This window comes from Anolis carolinensis, chromosome 1 (genome assembly GCF_035594765.1).
Source record: "Anolis carolinensis isolate JA03-04 chromosome 1, rAnoCar3.1.pri, whole genome shotgun sequence".
Taxonomy (NCBI): Eukaryota; Metazoa; Chordata; class Lepidosauria; order Squamata; family Dactyloidae; genus Anolis; species Anolis carolinensis.
The window spans coordinates 30,640,449-30,655,775 of record NC_085841.1 but is presented as its reverse complement, the minus strand read 5'-3'; the positions used below and the strand labels follow the sequence as shown (position 1 = coordinate 30,655,775).

Genomic DNA, 15,327 nt, shown 5'->3' with positions numbered 1-15,327 from the left:
AAACGTTGACAGTGGAATTTTGTAAATGCTTGGCTTTTCCAGCTGTTATTTGCCCGCAGAACCCACAACAAAATGCTACAAAATACAGTGGCACGTTGCGGGTAGCAGTGGGGCATGCATTCCCCTGAACAAAGAGATGGTGCCTACTCCCCTTTCTTACAATTCCTTTCATTACTCAAAGGAAAGACACTGTAGACAAATACTTTAACAGTAAGTGTGCACCTACACTGTAGAATTAATGGAGTTTGACACCACATTAATAACTCAATGCTATGGAATGATTGGAGTTGTTGTTTTACAAGGTCTTTAGCATTCTTTGCCGGAGTTCTGGTGTTTCACCTTAAACTACAACTTCTAGGATTCCACTGCATTGAACCATGGCATTAATCCTACAGTGTAGATACCCCCTCAAAAGGCAGCGATTATGATGCTTCTTCAGGAGCACTACTTTGTAGGACCTATGAGTCTTTTTGAGAATTAGGTGTATATGTGTAAAACAATATACACTTGTGAGTATGATGTGTTCCCAAGCCATATACAGCGGGCCTTGGAATCCGCTGGGGTTTAGTTCCAGGATCCCCGTGATACTGAAATCTGTAGATGTTCAAGCCCCGCTATATACAATACCGTGGTAAAATGGTACTCCTTACAAGGTAAAGGTTTCTCCTTAACATTAAGTCTAGTCGGGAGGGGGGTTGTGCTCATCTCCATTTCTAAGCCAAAGAGGCTGCGTTGTCAGTAGATGCTTCCAAAGTCATGTGGCCAGCATGACTGCATGGAGTGTCGTTACCTTCCTGTCGAAATGGTACCTATTGATCTACTCACATTTGCATGTTTTCCAACTGCTAGGTTGGCAGAAGCTGGGGCTAACAGCAGGTGCTCACCCTGCTTCCCAGATTCGAACCACTGACCTTTTGGTCAGCAAGTTCAGCAGCTCAGCGGTTTAACCCACTGCGCCACCGGGGGCTCCCTTATATAAAATGGCAAAACCAAGGTTTGCTTTTTTGGATTAAAAATATTTTCAGCTATGAATGATTCTTAAAAAAACAGTGACTTCCTCGCAATTTGATATTTTCTATTGACATTCTATTGTTTGAAGGCAAATCTAGAAATATGGCCACCCCATAAAATTGGTTACAGTCCTAGTATCAAAATAATCTGTGAGTGGCTTGTAAAGGTATTGAAGTGGAATTATTGAATATATAAAATTAATAATATCAAGTCATGTTGTTCTTAATTGCCATCAAGTTTGATTTATATCAGCCCTAAGAATAGGAGCTCTCCAAATCACCCTGTCATTTTTCAAGTCATATTAAGTTATACATATAATGATCAAGTGTGATGTCTTCTTTTGAAGAATTTTGAGAATTGGGTGGAATTAAAAAGATAAGCCCACTGAGTGACTTTAGACAAATCGTGCTCACTCTTAGCCTTAAAAGAAGATAACAGTAAACCTCCTCTGAATGAAAGATGCCAAGAAACCCTGTGATAAGGGCCACCATAAACTGGAGTCAACTAGAAGGCACATAAAAAAGCGCTCAAGGAAGGTGATAACAATTATCTTAGGCCCCTTCTACACTGCCATATAAAATCCAGATTATCTACTTTGATAATCTGTATTATGTGACAGTGTAGAAGGGGCCTTAGAGGTCTGCTGTGCTTTTTCTGTTTCCTGAGATAGAACTGAAGTCCCCATGATTTATTGGGATGATCATATTACAAATAAAATTAGCTGATCTTTGTTGTATGGATATGCTGGTTTAACTAAAGCAAACTGCTTTATGCCAGTCCCAAACTGTGCTATACTACACTGTAAATACTTAGGATGGAGCAGCTGCATTGCAATGTGTTCCGCATAATGTGTGTAGAAGTTATTTTCAGCATTTGAATATTAGTTTATCTGTGAGCTCAATCCTCTAGAACAGCCTTTCTCAATCTGTATACTCTGGAGATTATTTAGCAGCAGTATAATTAGCTTGCAATAAACACATCTGATAACGGTTTTGTACTTGTGTCTTGGTGACTGCAGGAAACTGATTCTCTTCTGAACGCTCAATACAGGCTTTCAGCCAAAAGCCGTTGATGTTGGTTGGACTCCTCCATATTCACAGTGGTGAGTTTAGCACTCACACCTCTGATGAGTCTTGTGGCAACGTTCTAATTATGGACTGATCCATGCACTCATATCTTTATAGACAAGAGACTTTTAAATCTCTCTTTACTCTCTTTTTTGTTTCAGAACAGCCACAATAAGAGGAACTTGGTTTTACCCCAGAAGTGTAGCTTAGTATCCAGTTCCTTATTTTGCTTTCCATAGCATGCAGCTATTAAACCCTTGACATGATATTGGCACACCATGAATTTTCTTCCCTGTAGGGGGATGTGGGGCAGGGGCAGAGCAATATGCAACATGGTGGCATTGGAACACATCTTTCAATTTTCTAAAATTGCAGTTCTCACACCATTACTATATATTTCCAGAATTATGTACCTGCACCAGTGGGCAGAAGAGGAGAGACTTGACAAATGTTTTGGGTCATGTTTAGTTACTCATTTTACAGACAGGAACCTGTGATTGAGAAAGAGAGAAGCCTAACCAAGGTCAGGGAAGTATTTCATGTAATCATGAACCAAGTCAGGGTTTGGACTCTGCTCTTCCACATCCTAATCCCTCTTCATTGAGTCATGCTGGGTGTTGGTGTCACATTCACAGCAAAATAAAGCACTAGTTTGCCAGGGTTGCTTTAGAGAGCTAGTGCCTAAAGGAAAGATTGTTGGCAAGCATTTTAAACATGAATTTTAAGAAAAATATAGTTAGAACAAAGTATAGCAGAACTGACTTGAGAGAATGAATATTTTAAACAAATTTGGAGACCATCCTGTAATAACAATGTTCATGTAATACATGTTGAGCATCTCTTACCCAGAATTCCAAAATACAAACTGTTAAAAAAGCCAAAATATTGGTGGCAACTTTGCTTTCCAATGGCTCAGTGTCCACAAATTTTGTTTCATGGATAATCATATTAAAAATATTTTGTTGTTGAAGGCTTTCATGGCCAGAATCACTGGGTTGCTGTGAGTTTTCTGGGTTGTATGGCCATGTTCCAGAAACATTCTCTCCTGACATTTTGCCCACATCCATGGCAGACATCCTCAGAGGTTGTGAGGTCTGTTGGAAACTAGGCAAGTGGGGTTTATATATCTGTGGAATGTCCAGGGTGGGAGAAAGAACTTTTGTCTGCTTGAGGCAAGTGTGAATGTTACAATAGGAAGCAGGCAGGTTGTGAAGCTTCAAGGCTTTTCAATGCTAATCAAGGTGATCAACTGCAACATTCACACTTGCCTCAAGCAGACAAAAGTTCTTTTTCCCACCCTGGACATTCCACAGATATATAAACCCCATTTGCCTTGTTTCCAGCAGACCTTACAACCTCTGAGGATTCCTGCCACAGAAGTGGGTGAAACAGGAGAAAATGCTTCTGGAGCATGGCCATACAGCTTGGAAGACTCACAACAACCCTTTTTAAAAATATTGTTTGAAATTACCATCAGGCTATGTATAGTAACTGGAAATATGAAACATACATGAATCCCGCAGTTAGACTTGTGTCCCATTTGCAAGATATCTTGTTAATTACATACAGCAAATACAGGTACAGTAGAGTCTCACTTATCCAACACTCGCTTATCCAACATTCTGGATTATCCAATGCATTTTTGTAGTCAATGTTTTCAATATATTGTGATATTTTGGTGCTAAATTCATAAATACAGTAATTACTACATAGCATTACTGCATATTGAACTACTTTTTCTGCCAAATTTGTTGTCTAATGTGATGTTTTGGTGCTTCGTTTGTAAAATCATAACCTAATTTGATGTTTAATAGGCTTTTCCTTAATGCCTCCTTATTATCCAACATATTCGCTTATCCAACGTTCTGCCGGCCCGTTTATGTTGGATAAGTGAGACTCTACTATATTTCAAAATCAAAAAACAAACAAACCCCCAAACAAAACAAAATCCAAAACAATTCTGGTCCCAAGCATTTCAGATAAGAGATACTCAACCAGTATCAGGCAATATCTTATCAAATTCAATGGTAGGGAAGTGAGGAATGTTACGGTCCTTTCCATACTATCATGCCATATTGCTATCCATTACTGAGAACAAAAACAATAACATTTGTACAAGTATTGATATAGAAGATTTTCTTACCTGAGAGGAACAGCAATCTGGGAGTATGATTTTGTTTGGGAAAATACTTAGGAGAGAAAGATTACATCACAATTATCTTTTGGCCACAAAAGACACACACACAAAAATACCATCTTAAAAAAAATAACAGTCAGATACTGGCCTTAAAAGGCCATTAACAAAAAAAAATACCCAGTCTTTTTCTCTCTCCAATGTTTTAGCAGTAATTAGATTCTGTAATATAAGTGAAATGCAAATAGTCTTTATTATAAGTGAGTGCTGAAACATGGGAAGAAATATCCGGTCAACATTGATAAGTTACGTTGTATGATAAGAATATGGGAATCTTTTCCTTTGGGTCTAGACCTCGTTATAGAACATAAGGTGTTCAGCATGAACACATACAGAGAATAGGTACATAAATATAAACACAAATGTCTTATTAATACCAGTATTGTAAGATATAATGCAGGTCTAAAGATATACTCCAAAACAATCATTTATGTGCAAGAAAGGCCCCTTCCACACAGCTGTATAAAATTCACATTGAACTGAATTATATGGCAGTGTGGACTCAGATGACCCAGTTCAAAGCAGATATTGTGGATTATCTGCCATCATATTCAGGGTTATATGGCTGTGTGGAAAAGCCCTTAACTAACCATATGTGCACCTGAAGCTTTATTTGAAGTTTTACTTAACAGCACTTTCAACTTATTCACCTGCTTCTTAGAAAGCTGTCTTATACAAAGGGTACACCTACATTGCAGAATTAATGCACAATTTAAACTACCATGGCATAATGTTATGGCATACTAGGATTTGTAGTTTGGTGAGGTACCTGCACTCTTTGTCAGAGAGGGCTGAAAATCTTGGAAAACTACAGCTCCCATGATTTTATACAATTGAGCCATAGCAGGTAAAGTGGTGTCAAACAACATGTAGATGGACCTCAAGAATGACCTATCCATTTTTGCCAGATTTGGTGCTAGACTGCCTGGCTTTGTCCTACCTAGTTACCTAGCCACATATCTTAAAAAAAATAAATAATGAGAGTGTGCATACATTTTGTATATGATAATTTTAAATTTATATTCAAATTTAGAAATAATTACTTCGAAAGTTGTTTCTATGCAATTTCAAAACCAGATTTAGACTAGCCCGACTTCAAAGAGAAGATACTAATTTTTGTGCTGTGTTTCTGTATTCTATGAATAATATACATTCTGAATACTAAAACTATACAAACAAAACTTTATGTGGGGGACAGTCAATCATTACTCCTCTCTGATTTTCCCCATCACACGTATTCATAGCAATTCTTTCCCTTCTTCCATTTCTTCTCAATTCTGCTCATTTTTTCTTGGCTGCATCCTATGCTATTTTCCTCCAAACCAAATGTCAGATGGTCCCATGAACCCCAGGAACCTGTTGCTCTGAAGTTGCAAATACTATGTTGCTACCATAGGCAGATGTCCGGCTTAATGACTGCCATCTATGATCAGCTCATATATTTTTGAGGTATATAACCAAGTGATCCACACAATGTCCCCCAGTACTAAAATAGCAGAATCACAGAATATGTAACGGTGATTCTTTTTCGGTTTTATTGTGACTACAGTGGGGTTCGCTTTTTGCATTATGTGACAGGAGTGGTTGGTCCTTTATCATAATAAATTGCTCTACTTAATATTTGGCAAGCACTGTGTGCTAATAAACACTTCAGTGTCATGTCTGTTTAAATGCATCTGCAAATGCCCATCTGGATTATGCAGTGATGCAGCCTTCGTCAGCCTGCAATAAACAGAGCATAACAAAGTGTGTGATTGTTAGTTTTAATGAGAAATTTAATGCCCAGAAGATCTCCTAAATAATTCAGCTACCACCACTGGTATATGGAAAACTTGTCATCAAACACAATGGATGCCTCTTGGAAATGATGAATGGCTTTTATATCTTCTTGTCCTGTTCTGAGACAGAAAGTAGAATAAAAAATTGAAAGGTATTTCATAGGTCTCCTCTCAAGGTCTATGTGATAAAGGACAAGTTGCAGTGCAGTTTTAGTACAGCTCCATAGATACTCAAACAGTGATGGTAAAGTAATACATCCAGTCCGTGGGTATATCAGCACACAGTCAATTCCCTAAAATGAATTACTATTGCTAAATTATCACATTTCCTAAACGGCTTGGATTATACTTGAGTTATCTAAAGGATACACATAGTTTATGGTACTCTCCAAACCCTGTCTCTTGCTCTAAACTGTGTAATGTATGATATTAATGTTATTCATAAGCCATCCTAATGAGATTCTTTTGAAAAAGCATGGTAAAATTATTGTAATAAGTACATAACAAATCCCAAATGCTAAAAAATTGTTGGTTGAGAAACAGACTTCATCAGTGTCTATAGACCCTGTAGAGTTAATTATGATCCATAGACATTTATGATTAGATCAATCATGCTTATAATGTAGTAGTAGTAGTAGTAGTAATAATAATAATAATAATAATAATAATAATAATAATAATAATAATAAACTTTATTTCTAGACCCCCTCTTTCCCCAAAGGGACTCAGGGCGGTTAACATACATATAAACGGCAAACATTCAATGCCACAATTTCTTCATAATATCAAAAGTATAAAATGACAATAACATACACATTATAATAAAAATTCCACGTTAAAAAACAATGAATTTAATCATGAAAATCACTAAAAACATTATTGCACAGAGCGAGCATATACCTGGACCAGTTAAAGTGACCAAGTTGCTGAAAATGTTCAATTAACAGAAGTTAGAAATCTTACTTTCTCAAAAGGTATTTTGAACCGGGATATTAACAGTTCATGGAAAGCTGTGCCAAAGCCTGATGAGTCTCAGGGCCTTTCTACACTGCCATATCGTCGAGAATATCAAGGCAGGTCATCCACATTATCTGCTTTGAACTGGATTCTCTGGGGCCCCTTCCACACAGCTATACAAGATCCACATTGAATTGGATTAAATGGCAGCGTGGACTCAGACAATCTAGTTCAAAGCAGATACTTTGGATTGTATATAGCTGTATAGAAGGGGGCTCTGTTTCTACTTTTGGACAGTGAATAACATGGAACACATATTCAATACTCTTCTAATCTGCATATTGTTGGGAAATAGTGCTTGAAGAGCTGCTTTTTCTTGTTTTGTCTGGCACTGCATATTGTATTGAAGTTCTGAAGAAATGCAGGTTTCTTAGAACACAAAACCTATTCCCCTAACCTCAGCTAACGTGGCGGGCTGACTATTTCTGTGTCATTGTTCCACCACAGAAGTCACTCATGGATAAATTAGTCCACATCTACATGCTTTGAAATCTGAGTTAGAGAACTCTAGAGAATCTAATTGCATAGTATGTCTGTATCACATAATAACTGTGCAGTATGTTCTAGACCTGCATATTATGTCATTTTGCTTAGATATTAGGGAACAAAGATTCCTCAGCCAGAGAACTGTGGTGCCTCTCCAAACTATGTACAACACCCAGGATTTCATAGGATCCCAGGTTTCCATGGCAGCCAAAGTGAAGTCATAGTGCTATAACTTTTAGGCATTGAATTTTTGCCTATTTACTGTAAGCCGCTTTGAGTCTCCTCGGAGAGAAAGGCAGGGTAAAAGTGATGTAAATAAATAACTGGAATGACCTGCCGGAAGAACTCTGATAGCTAGATCAGCTGCTGGAATTTAAGACTTAAATAAAGTTTCATCTCTTCCGGCAGGCCTACTTGCTCAATTTTAAGTTATGAATTTCAATTTGCATTTTATCAGTGGATTATCATCGTCGTCGTATTCGTCGTCATCATCATCATTATAGTGCTATAATTGTGTAATGTGAGAGGGATACTCACCAGTGGAACAAAGAGGGGCTTAGCAGAATTATGAAAAATGAAGAAAGGACAATGCAAAACATTTTGTAATTTTTGACTGATGAAACTATATCTATGAAAGATTACATAAAATTTTAGACAAATTAAATCTTCTCCAATACCGTTCTCCTGCTTTCAATTTGTTTAAATATTTTGGGCAATCATTTTGCATTTTCATTGTGTATGAATTATATGTTGCAGAATCATTATTAGTTATGATTATAACAAGAGGCGGCAATGGAGAAAGAATAAAGTGGGGGGAACAGGAATAGAAGGGAATAATGACTGATATTCTTGTGGTATTTTTAACAATCCAATTTCAACTTTTAATTAACTGCTAACAATGCAGTCCCGAGCATTTTCCCTTTAGGTGTCCACTGAGCTCAGTCCTCTAACAAATTTATTGATTATTGCAGTCTCACTTTAGATGCTAAATATTTGAAACTTGTTAGAATGAATGGCAACTTTTTATAGAGTTTGTACCAGTTTGCCACATTTAACTTGTACGTGCCACTCTGTTTCTGTTCTGTAAATCTGTCTTCTGGTAATGATCTGATGCAAAGTTTTCTAGCTTTTGAAACACGCATACTGACATTTAAAGAGGAAACATGTGAGTCATATAGTGTAATTCCATTCATTTCCACTGAAAAAAGTCATAAAGAGTTCAAAAGGACTTACTTTCGTTATGTGTATAGAATTATGTAACCATACATTTGGGGAGTGTTTTAAGTACTTGCCTATGTACACTTCTGTATCTGTGTGTTTCATAGTTGATTGCATCCACTTATGATAAAGAGAAGGAAAATGAATTATGCCAAGTAAGCAAGATACACACAAAGTACTACAAACTGGATGGATAGGGAAGGGATTACACAGTCTTCCATTCCTATTTGGCTCACTGTTCCTTTTAATTTGGTGATTTTTAGCTTAGGAAAATTGAATAATAAATAATAAACAGCTATGCAAGAGTCAAGGCAAAAATTTAAAAATATAGAATAAACAGGATCATGGTGCAGTAGAAAATCATTATTGTTGTGGAACACATTCCAAAGTTTTTTTTAATTGGAGAATAACAAAGAATTTATATAATATTGTAAGCAGCTTTGAGTGCTTTTTGTTAGAAAGGTAGGATACAGATTTGTTTGTGTCAAGAGCGACTTGAAAAACTGCAAGTCGCTTCTGGTGTAAGAGAATTGGCTGTCTTCAAGGACGGTGCCCAGGAGACGCCCAGATGTTTCTGATATTTTACCATCCTTGTGGGAGGCTTCTCTAATGCCCCCGCATGGAGCTTGAGCTGTCAGAGCGAGTTCATCCGTGCTCTCACCAAGTTGGATTTGAGCTGGCAACCTTCAGGTCAGCAACCCTACCTTCACGTCAGCAGTCCTGCCGGCACAAGGGTTTAGCCTATTGCGTCACTGGGGGTTCCTAGGATACAGATGAAATAAATATAAATAGGCTGTCTTCTACTAACCATTTACGTTTTAGATTCTTGTCTTAAAAGTACATAATGAGCAAGTCTCATAATTCTGTTGTGAAATGAACGTGTTCAAGATACATGTAATTAAATGGTAACTTTTTAGATAACATTTCAGATAACAAATTGTTCCAGACCACAATTCTCTTTTGAACTGTCTTTTTAACTCAAAGGAGATTTGTAATTCAGGTCAATTTTATACTACATCTGGCAAATAAAGCAACATACAATTAAAACTGTCTCATCAAGAATTTGTATAAGATACAGATTAAGGTCTATATTTGTGTTTGTAAACCTAACAACTATTATAAAATGTTTAGATGAAAGCTCCAACAATGCCTTAAAATTGCAGCATTGTACTGCTGTGGTGGCTTTAAAAACTAATGAAACATTTGCTTGTTTTTACATGCCTTCAAGTGGAGTCTGACCATATGGCGTATTACAGAGGTCCAGTCAAAATCAGTGGTATCTTTCAGGATACTCCATTTTTCCTGAAAACATTTTTTGGTGCACTTAACAGTCAGTCAACACTATGTGACCTGTGTGTATGTTCAGTCCTGTTCTCGGGTGTGGGTGGGTCCTCAAGTTTTTAGTTTGCGTATTTCTACTAACCTTTGAGTCCTTCAGGTCTGGTAAATATCTCCGTTTTGTGTGGGTCTGCAAATATAAAGATAAGCTTTCAGAATACAAGCTTGCTCTTACCATGTATGATGACAGTCTCTAACCTGCACGTCATTCTCAAATTTCAGGGCAAGGAAATATATGGATACACACACACACACACACAAAATTAAACAATGTAAATTGGGGTGAAATAAAATGTACTTCTGAAGCCAATGCCAATTTAAATCCATGGGCTCTTTTCTGAGGGAACAGAGCTGTTCTCTTATGGTGGCCCTTTTAATTGCTATTATTTGCTGCATGATAGCTTTGATTTATGGGAACTACAGGAATGAGAAACTTTCATTATCCTTGGTACTCAACTACCTTCTCAGATCTTGAAAACTAAGAGCCCTGGCTTCCTTAATTGAATTAATCTACCTGTAGTAGGGGTTCGAGAGACAACAGGAAGTGAGAGAAATTACTCCCAGGAAGGGAAATTCACTCCAGGGAGAGTTGTCATGGGGAAAAGGTGTCTCTCCCCTGAAGCTTTAGCACAAATCCCTGTTTCCACAACAAGCCAAATGTTTCAAAATCCAATTGTTGCAAAGGAAACACTACAGAGGCGTTAACCCTTCCCTATGGCCCCATCTACATTGCCGTATAACACAGTTTCTGAATCCAGATTATCTTCTTTGAAGTGGATTATATGGCAGTGTAGACTCACATAATCCAGTTCAAAGCAGATAATCTGGATTCAGAAATTGGATTATATGGCAGTGTAGATCCAGCCTATGACTCTGCAGACCAGGGTTTGACTTCCTGTTCAACCGTGAAATCTCTCTGGCTGATCTTAGGTAAATTGCACTTTCTTAACCTCAAAAGGAGGCAAAGGTAAATCCCTTCTGAATTTTTTTTTTCATGTCAGGAGCAACTTGAAAAACTGCAAGTCACTTCTGGTGTGAGAGAATTGACCATCTGCAAGGATGCTGCCCATGCTGACAGATGGGAGCTCACCCCTGTCCCCAGATTCGAACTGCTGACCTTTCAGTCAGCAGTTCTGCTGGCACAAGGGTTTAACCCGTTGCGCCATCGGGGGCACCAGTAATAATGATGATACCAAAAATAAGGTTGAAGAACTTTTCTCCACACACCTTTTCACCATGGGGCAATGCTAACATTATGAAGGGATGATGGCAGTGTGCAGCTCCACAGCCCGTTTTCTCTGAATAATGATAATCATGTTAACAATAAGGCTGAAGAACCTTTCCCCATGCATTTTATTTCCAGGGGGGTCAATACTAATACTGTAATATGGTGGGAACATGGCAGTGCCCCATAGACTACTTTCTCCTGTTCATCAGCACCATCATCACAATGATGATGAGTCTTTCCCCACACATTTTGTCTCCATTCATGGTTCAATGGAGGAATAATGGCAAGGCGCTGCTGCTCCACGGCCTGCTTTCCCTTTCTGATTGTCAAAGAAGGTTGATAGAAAGAGGAAGAAGAAAAGGGAGGATGTGTTTGAACATCTTTACTTTTCTGAGGGAAGGGAGCAGTTCACTTTATTTGGCGGGGGGGGGGGACATATTCCTAGATGCCCATTTCTGAGGGAATGGGACAGTTCACTTTTTGGGGGGGGGGGTGATATTCCCACAAGATAATAATATGCCCATTTCTGAGGGAATGGGACAGTTCACTTTATTTGGGGTGTGTGTGTTGATATTCCCACAAGATAATCATATGCCCATTTCTGAGGGAATGGGACAGTTCACTTTTGGGGGGGGGGGTTGATATTCCCACAAGATAATCATATGCCCATTTCTGAGGGAATGGGACAGTTCACTTTTTTTGGGGGGGGTTGATATTCCCACAAGATCATCATATTTTCGTGTCTGAAGGAATGGGGCAGTTCATTTTATTTAGGGGGGGGGAGATATTCCCACAAGATAATCATGTGCCATTTCTGAGGGAATGGGACAGTTCACTTTAGTTAGGGAGGGGGAAGAGACATATTCCCTCAAAATAATCATATGCCCATTTCTGAGAGAATGGGACAGTTCACTATTTAGGGGGGGGGGGTTGATATTCCCACAAGATAATCATATGCCCATTTCTGAGGGAATGGGTCAGTTCACTGTTTAAAATGGGGGAAATATTCCCTCAAGATAATCATGCATGCACACTTTTCTGAGGGGATGGAGATAGGTTTCCTGTTAGGAGGGAGATGTTTTTTTCCACACAATCATGTGCCCTTTTCTGAGGGAATGGGGCAGTTCACTTTTTTTAAAAGGGGGGGGGGAATGTTGCCTCAAGATCAGTGGTTCTCAACCTGTGGGTCCCCAGGTGTTTTGGCCTACAACTCCCCCAGAAACCCCAGCTGTTAGGATTTCTGGGAGTTGAAGGCCAAAACATCTGAGGACCCACAGGTTGAGAACCACTGTTCAAGATAATCACATGCCAATTTTTGAGAGGATGGAGCAGTTCACTTTTTAAAAGGGGGGGGATGTTTCCTCAAAATAATCAGGCACCATTTTCTGAGGAAATGGGGCAGAGATATGATTTAGCGGGGAGAGAGATATTACCTCAAGATAATCAGGCATGGGCCAACTTGGGCCCTCCTTCCAGGTTGTTTGGACTTCAACTCCCACCATGCCTGACAGCCTCAGGCCCTTTCCTTTTCCCCCTCAGCCGCTTAAGCGGCTGAGTGGGAAAAGGAAGGGGCCTGAGGCTGTCAGGCATGGTGGGAGTTGAAGTCCAAACCACCTGGCGGGAGGGCCCAAGTTGGCCTATGCCTGCTCCAGAGAATAATGCGCCCTTTCCCGAGTGAGGGAGGGAGGGGGTGCCGCCGTGCTCAGACTGCCCCTTCCGGCGGGGAGGATCGGAGGGAGGCGGCCTGGCGTTGCTGAAGGAGGAGGCGGACGAGGAGGCGGAGGCCCTGCCCGCCGGGGGCTTGGCTGACTCCGCGGGCGGCGGCGGCGGCGGCGTGTGACGGACGAAGCCCTCCTGCTCCTCCTCTGCCTCTTCCTCCTCCTCCGTGTCTGCTGGGCTCCTCGGGCCGGAGGGAGCGGCGCTTGCTTGCTGCAGTGAGGGACCCGCTTCTCGGAGAGGAGGCGAAGACAAGGCGCACCCTTCGGAAGGGCTCCTTTCTTTCTCCAGGGCCCGGAGAAGCCACGGTCCTCGCCGCCATGAATCCCGCCGCCAGCTCCTTAGCACCGGCCTGGGGGAGGACGCCGGCCGGGCGGAGGTATGGAGGGGATGGAAGCGATGGAGGAGAGGCGCGGGAGGCGCCCTTTTCCCCTCCGAGGAAGGAAGGACGCCCTTGAGAGGGTCCCCATTCCAGCCCCTTTTCTCCTTGGCCTCTCCTTCTCCTTTGAGGAAGATGGAGAAGGCAAACTGTTTTTTTTTGGGGGGGGGGGGGGGTCTTCTCCTTACGCTCATTTTAGTCAGGGGATTTTTCTTTTTCCCGCTCTGGGTTTTTATTCTCTAGCGCTCTTTTTGGGGAGATAGTCGACTCCCTCCCTCCCCAGTGGCCTTGGGAACCCTATAGACACCCTCATGGTTTCCTTCCTGGTGTGGGGAGATAGTCACTGATCTCCTAAGTGCCCTTTGGAACCATGTAGGATTGAACTGGGTCTCATAGAAATGGGGTGATGGGTCACCTCGACTCATCAGTGGCTCTAGGAATTGTGTAGGTATCATGGTTTCCATTCTGGGTTGAGCTGGGATGTGCGGAGGTGGTCACCCAACCCATAAGTGTCCTAAGGAACCTTAAAGGTTTTCGTTCTGGATATGGGGAGATAGTCAACCCCCCCGCATAAGTGTCTTTAGGAATCTTTTAGGTTTTCCTTCTGGATGTGGGGAGATAGTCAGCCTCCTCCCCTCCCACAATTGTCTCTAGGAGCCGTTTAGGCACCATGGTTTTTGTTCTGGATGTGGGGAGATAGTCAGTCCCCCCATAAGTGTCCTTAGGAACCTTATAGGTTTTCATTCTGATTGTGAGGAGATAATCAGCCCCCCCATAAGTGTCCTTAGGAACCTTATAGGTTTTCATTCTAGATGTGGGGAGATAGTCAGCCCCCCATAAGTGTCCTTAGGAACCTTATATGTTTTGTTCTGGATGTGGGGAGATAGTCAACCCCGCGCATAAGTGTCTTTAGGAATCTTTTAGGGTTTCCTTCTGGATGTGGGGAGATAGTCAGCCTCCTCCTCTCTCACAAGTGTCTCTAGGAGCTGTTTAGGCATCATGGTTTTTGTTCTGGATGTGGGGAGATAGTCCCCCCCATAAGTGTCCTTAGGAACCTTATAGGTTTTCATTCTGGATGTGAGGAGATAGTCAGTCCCCCCATAAGTGTCCTTAAGAACCTTATTGGTTTTTGTTCTGAATGTGGGGAGATAGTCACCCCCCCCCCCCCATAAATGTCCTTAGGAACCTTATAGGTTCTAATTCTGGATGTAGGGATATAATCTGCCCCCACCCCATAAGTGTCCTTAGGAACCTTATAGGTTTTCATTCTAGATGTGGGAGATAGTCAGCCCCCCATAAGTGTCCTTAGGAACCTTATATGTTTTGTTCTGGATGTGGGGAGATAGTCAACCCCCCGCATAAGCGTCTTTAGGAATCTTTTAGGGTTTCTTTCTGGATGTGGGGAGATAGTCAGCCTCCTCCCCTCTCACAAGTGTCTCTAGGAGCTGTTTAGGCACCATGGTTTTTGTTCTGGATGTGGGGAGATAGTCACCCCCATAAGTGTCCTTAGGAACCTTATAGGTTCTAATTCTGGATGCAGGGATATAATCTGCCCCCACCCCATAAGTGTCCTTGGGAACCTTATAGGTTTTTGTTCTAGATGTGAGGAGATGATCAGCCTCCCATAAGTGTCTTTAGGAACCTTATTGGTTTTTGTTCCAAATGTGGGGAGATAGTCAACTCCCCCATAAGTGTATCTAGGAAGCCTATAGACACCATGGTTTTCGTTCTGTATGTGGGGAGATAGTCAGCCCCCCCATAAGTGTCCTTAGGAACCTTATAGGTTCTAATTCTGGATGTAGGGATATAATCTGCCCCCCCATAAGTGTCCTTGAGAACCTTATAGGTTTTCCTTCTAGATGTGGGGAGATAGTCAGCCCCCCATACGTGTCCTT

The 15,327-nt window shown here is 40.9% G+C and overlaps 1 protein-coding gene and 1 long non-coding RNA gene across 5 annotated transcripts in view; one reads left to right on the top strand and one right to left on the bottom strand.

The window, feature by feature from the left end:
* Positions 1-4,440: 4,440 nt before the first annotated feature.
* LOC134296571 (uncharacterized) lies at positions 4,441-12,913 on the bottom strand. Its single transcript, XR_010003368.1, has 3 exons — positions 12,771-12,913; positions 10,195-10,239; positions 4,441-9,533 (listed from the first exon to the last, which is right to left on the bottom strand). It is a non-coding gene; the product is annotated as an uncharacterized LOC134296571 (long non-coding RNA).
* Positions 12,914-13,292: 379 nt separating this feature from the next.
* The window catches only part of lpgat1 (lysophosphatidylglycerol acyltransferase 1), an 84,819-nt gene continuing 82,784 nt past the window's right edge, over positions 13,293-15,327 (top strand). For 3 of the 4 annotated variants that reach the window (XM_016990662.2, XM_016990660.2, XM_016990663.2), the window contains exon 1: positions 13,293-13,432. The gene's annotated coding sequence lies outside the window, so the exon portion shown is untranslated. The remainder of the gene's footprint in view (positions 13,433-15,327) is intronic. The other variant, XM_016990661.2, reaches the window with a different exon arrangement.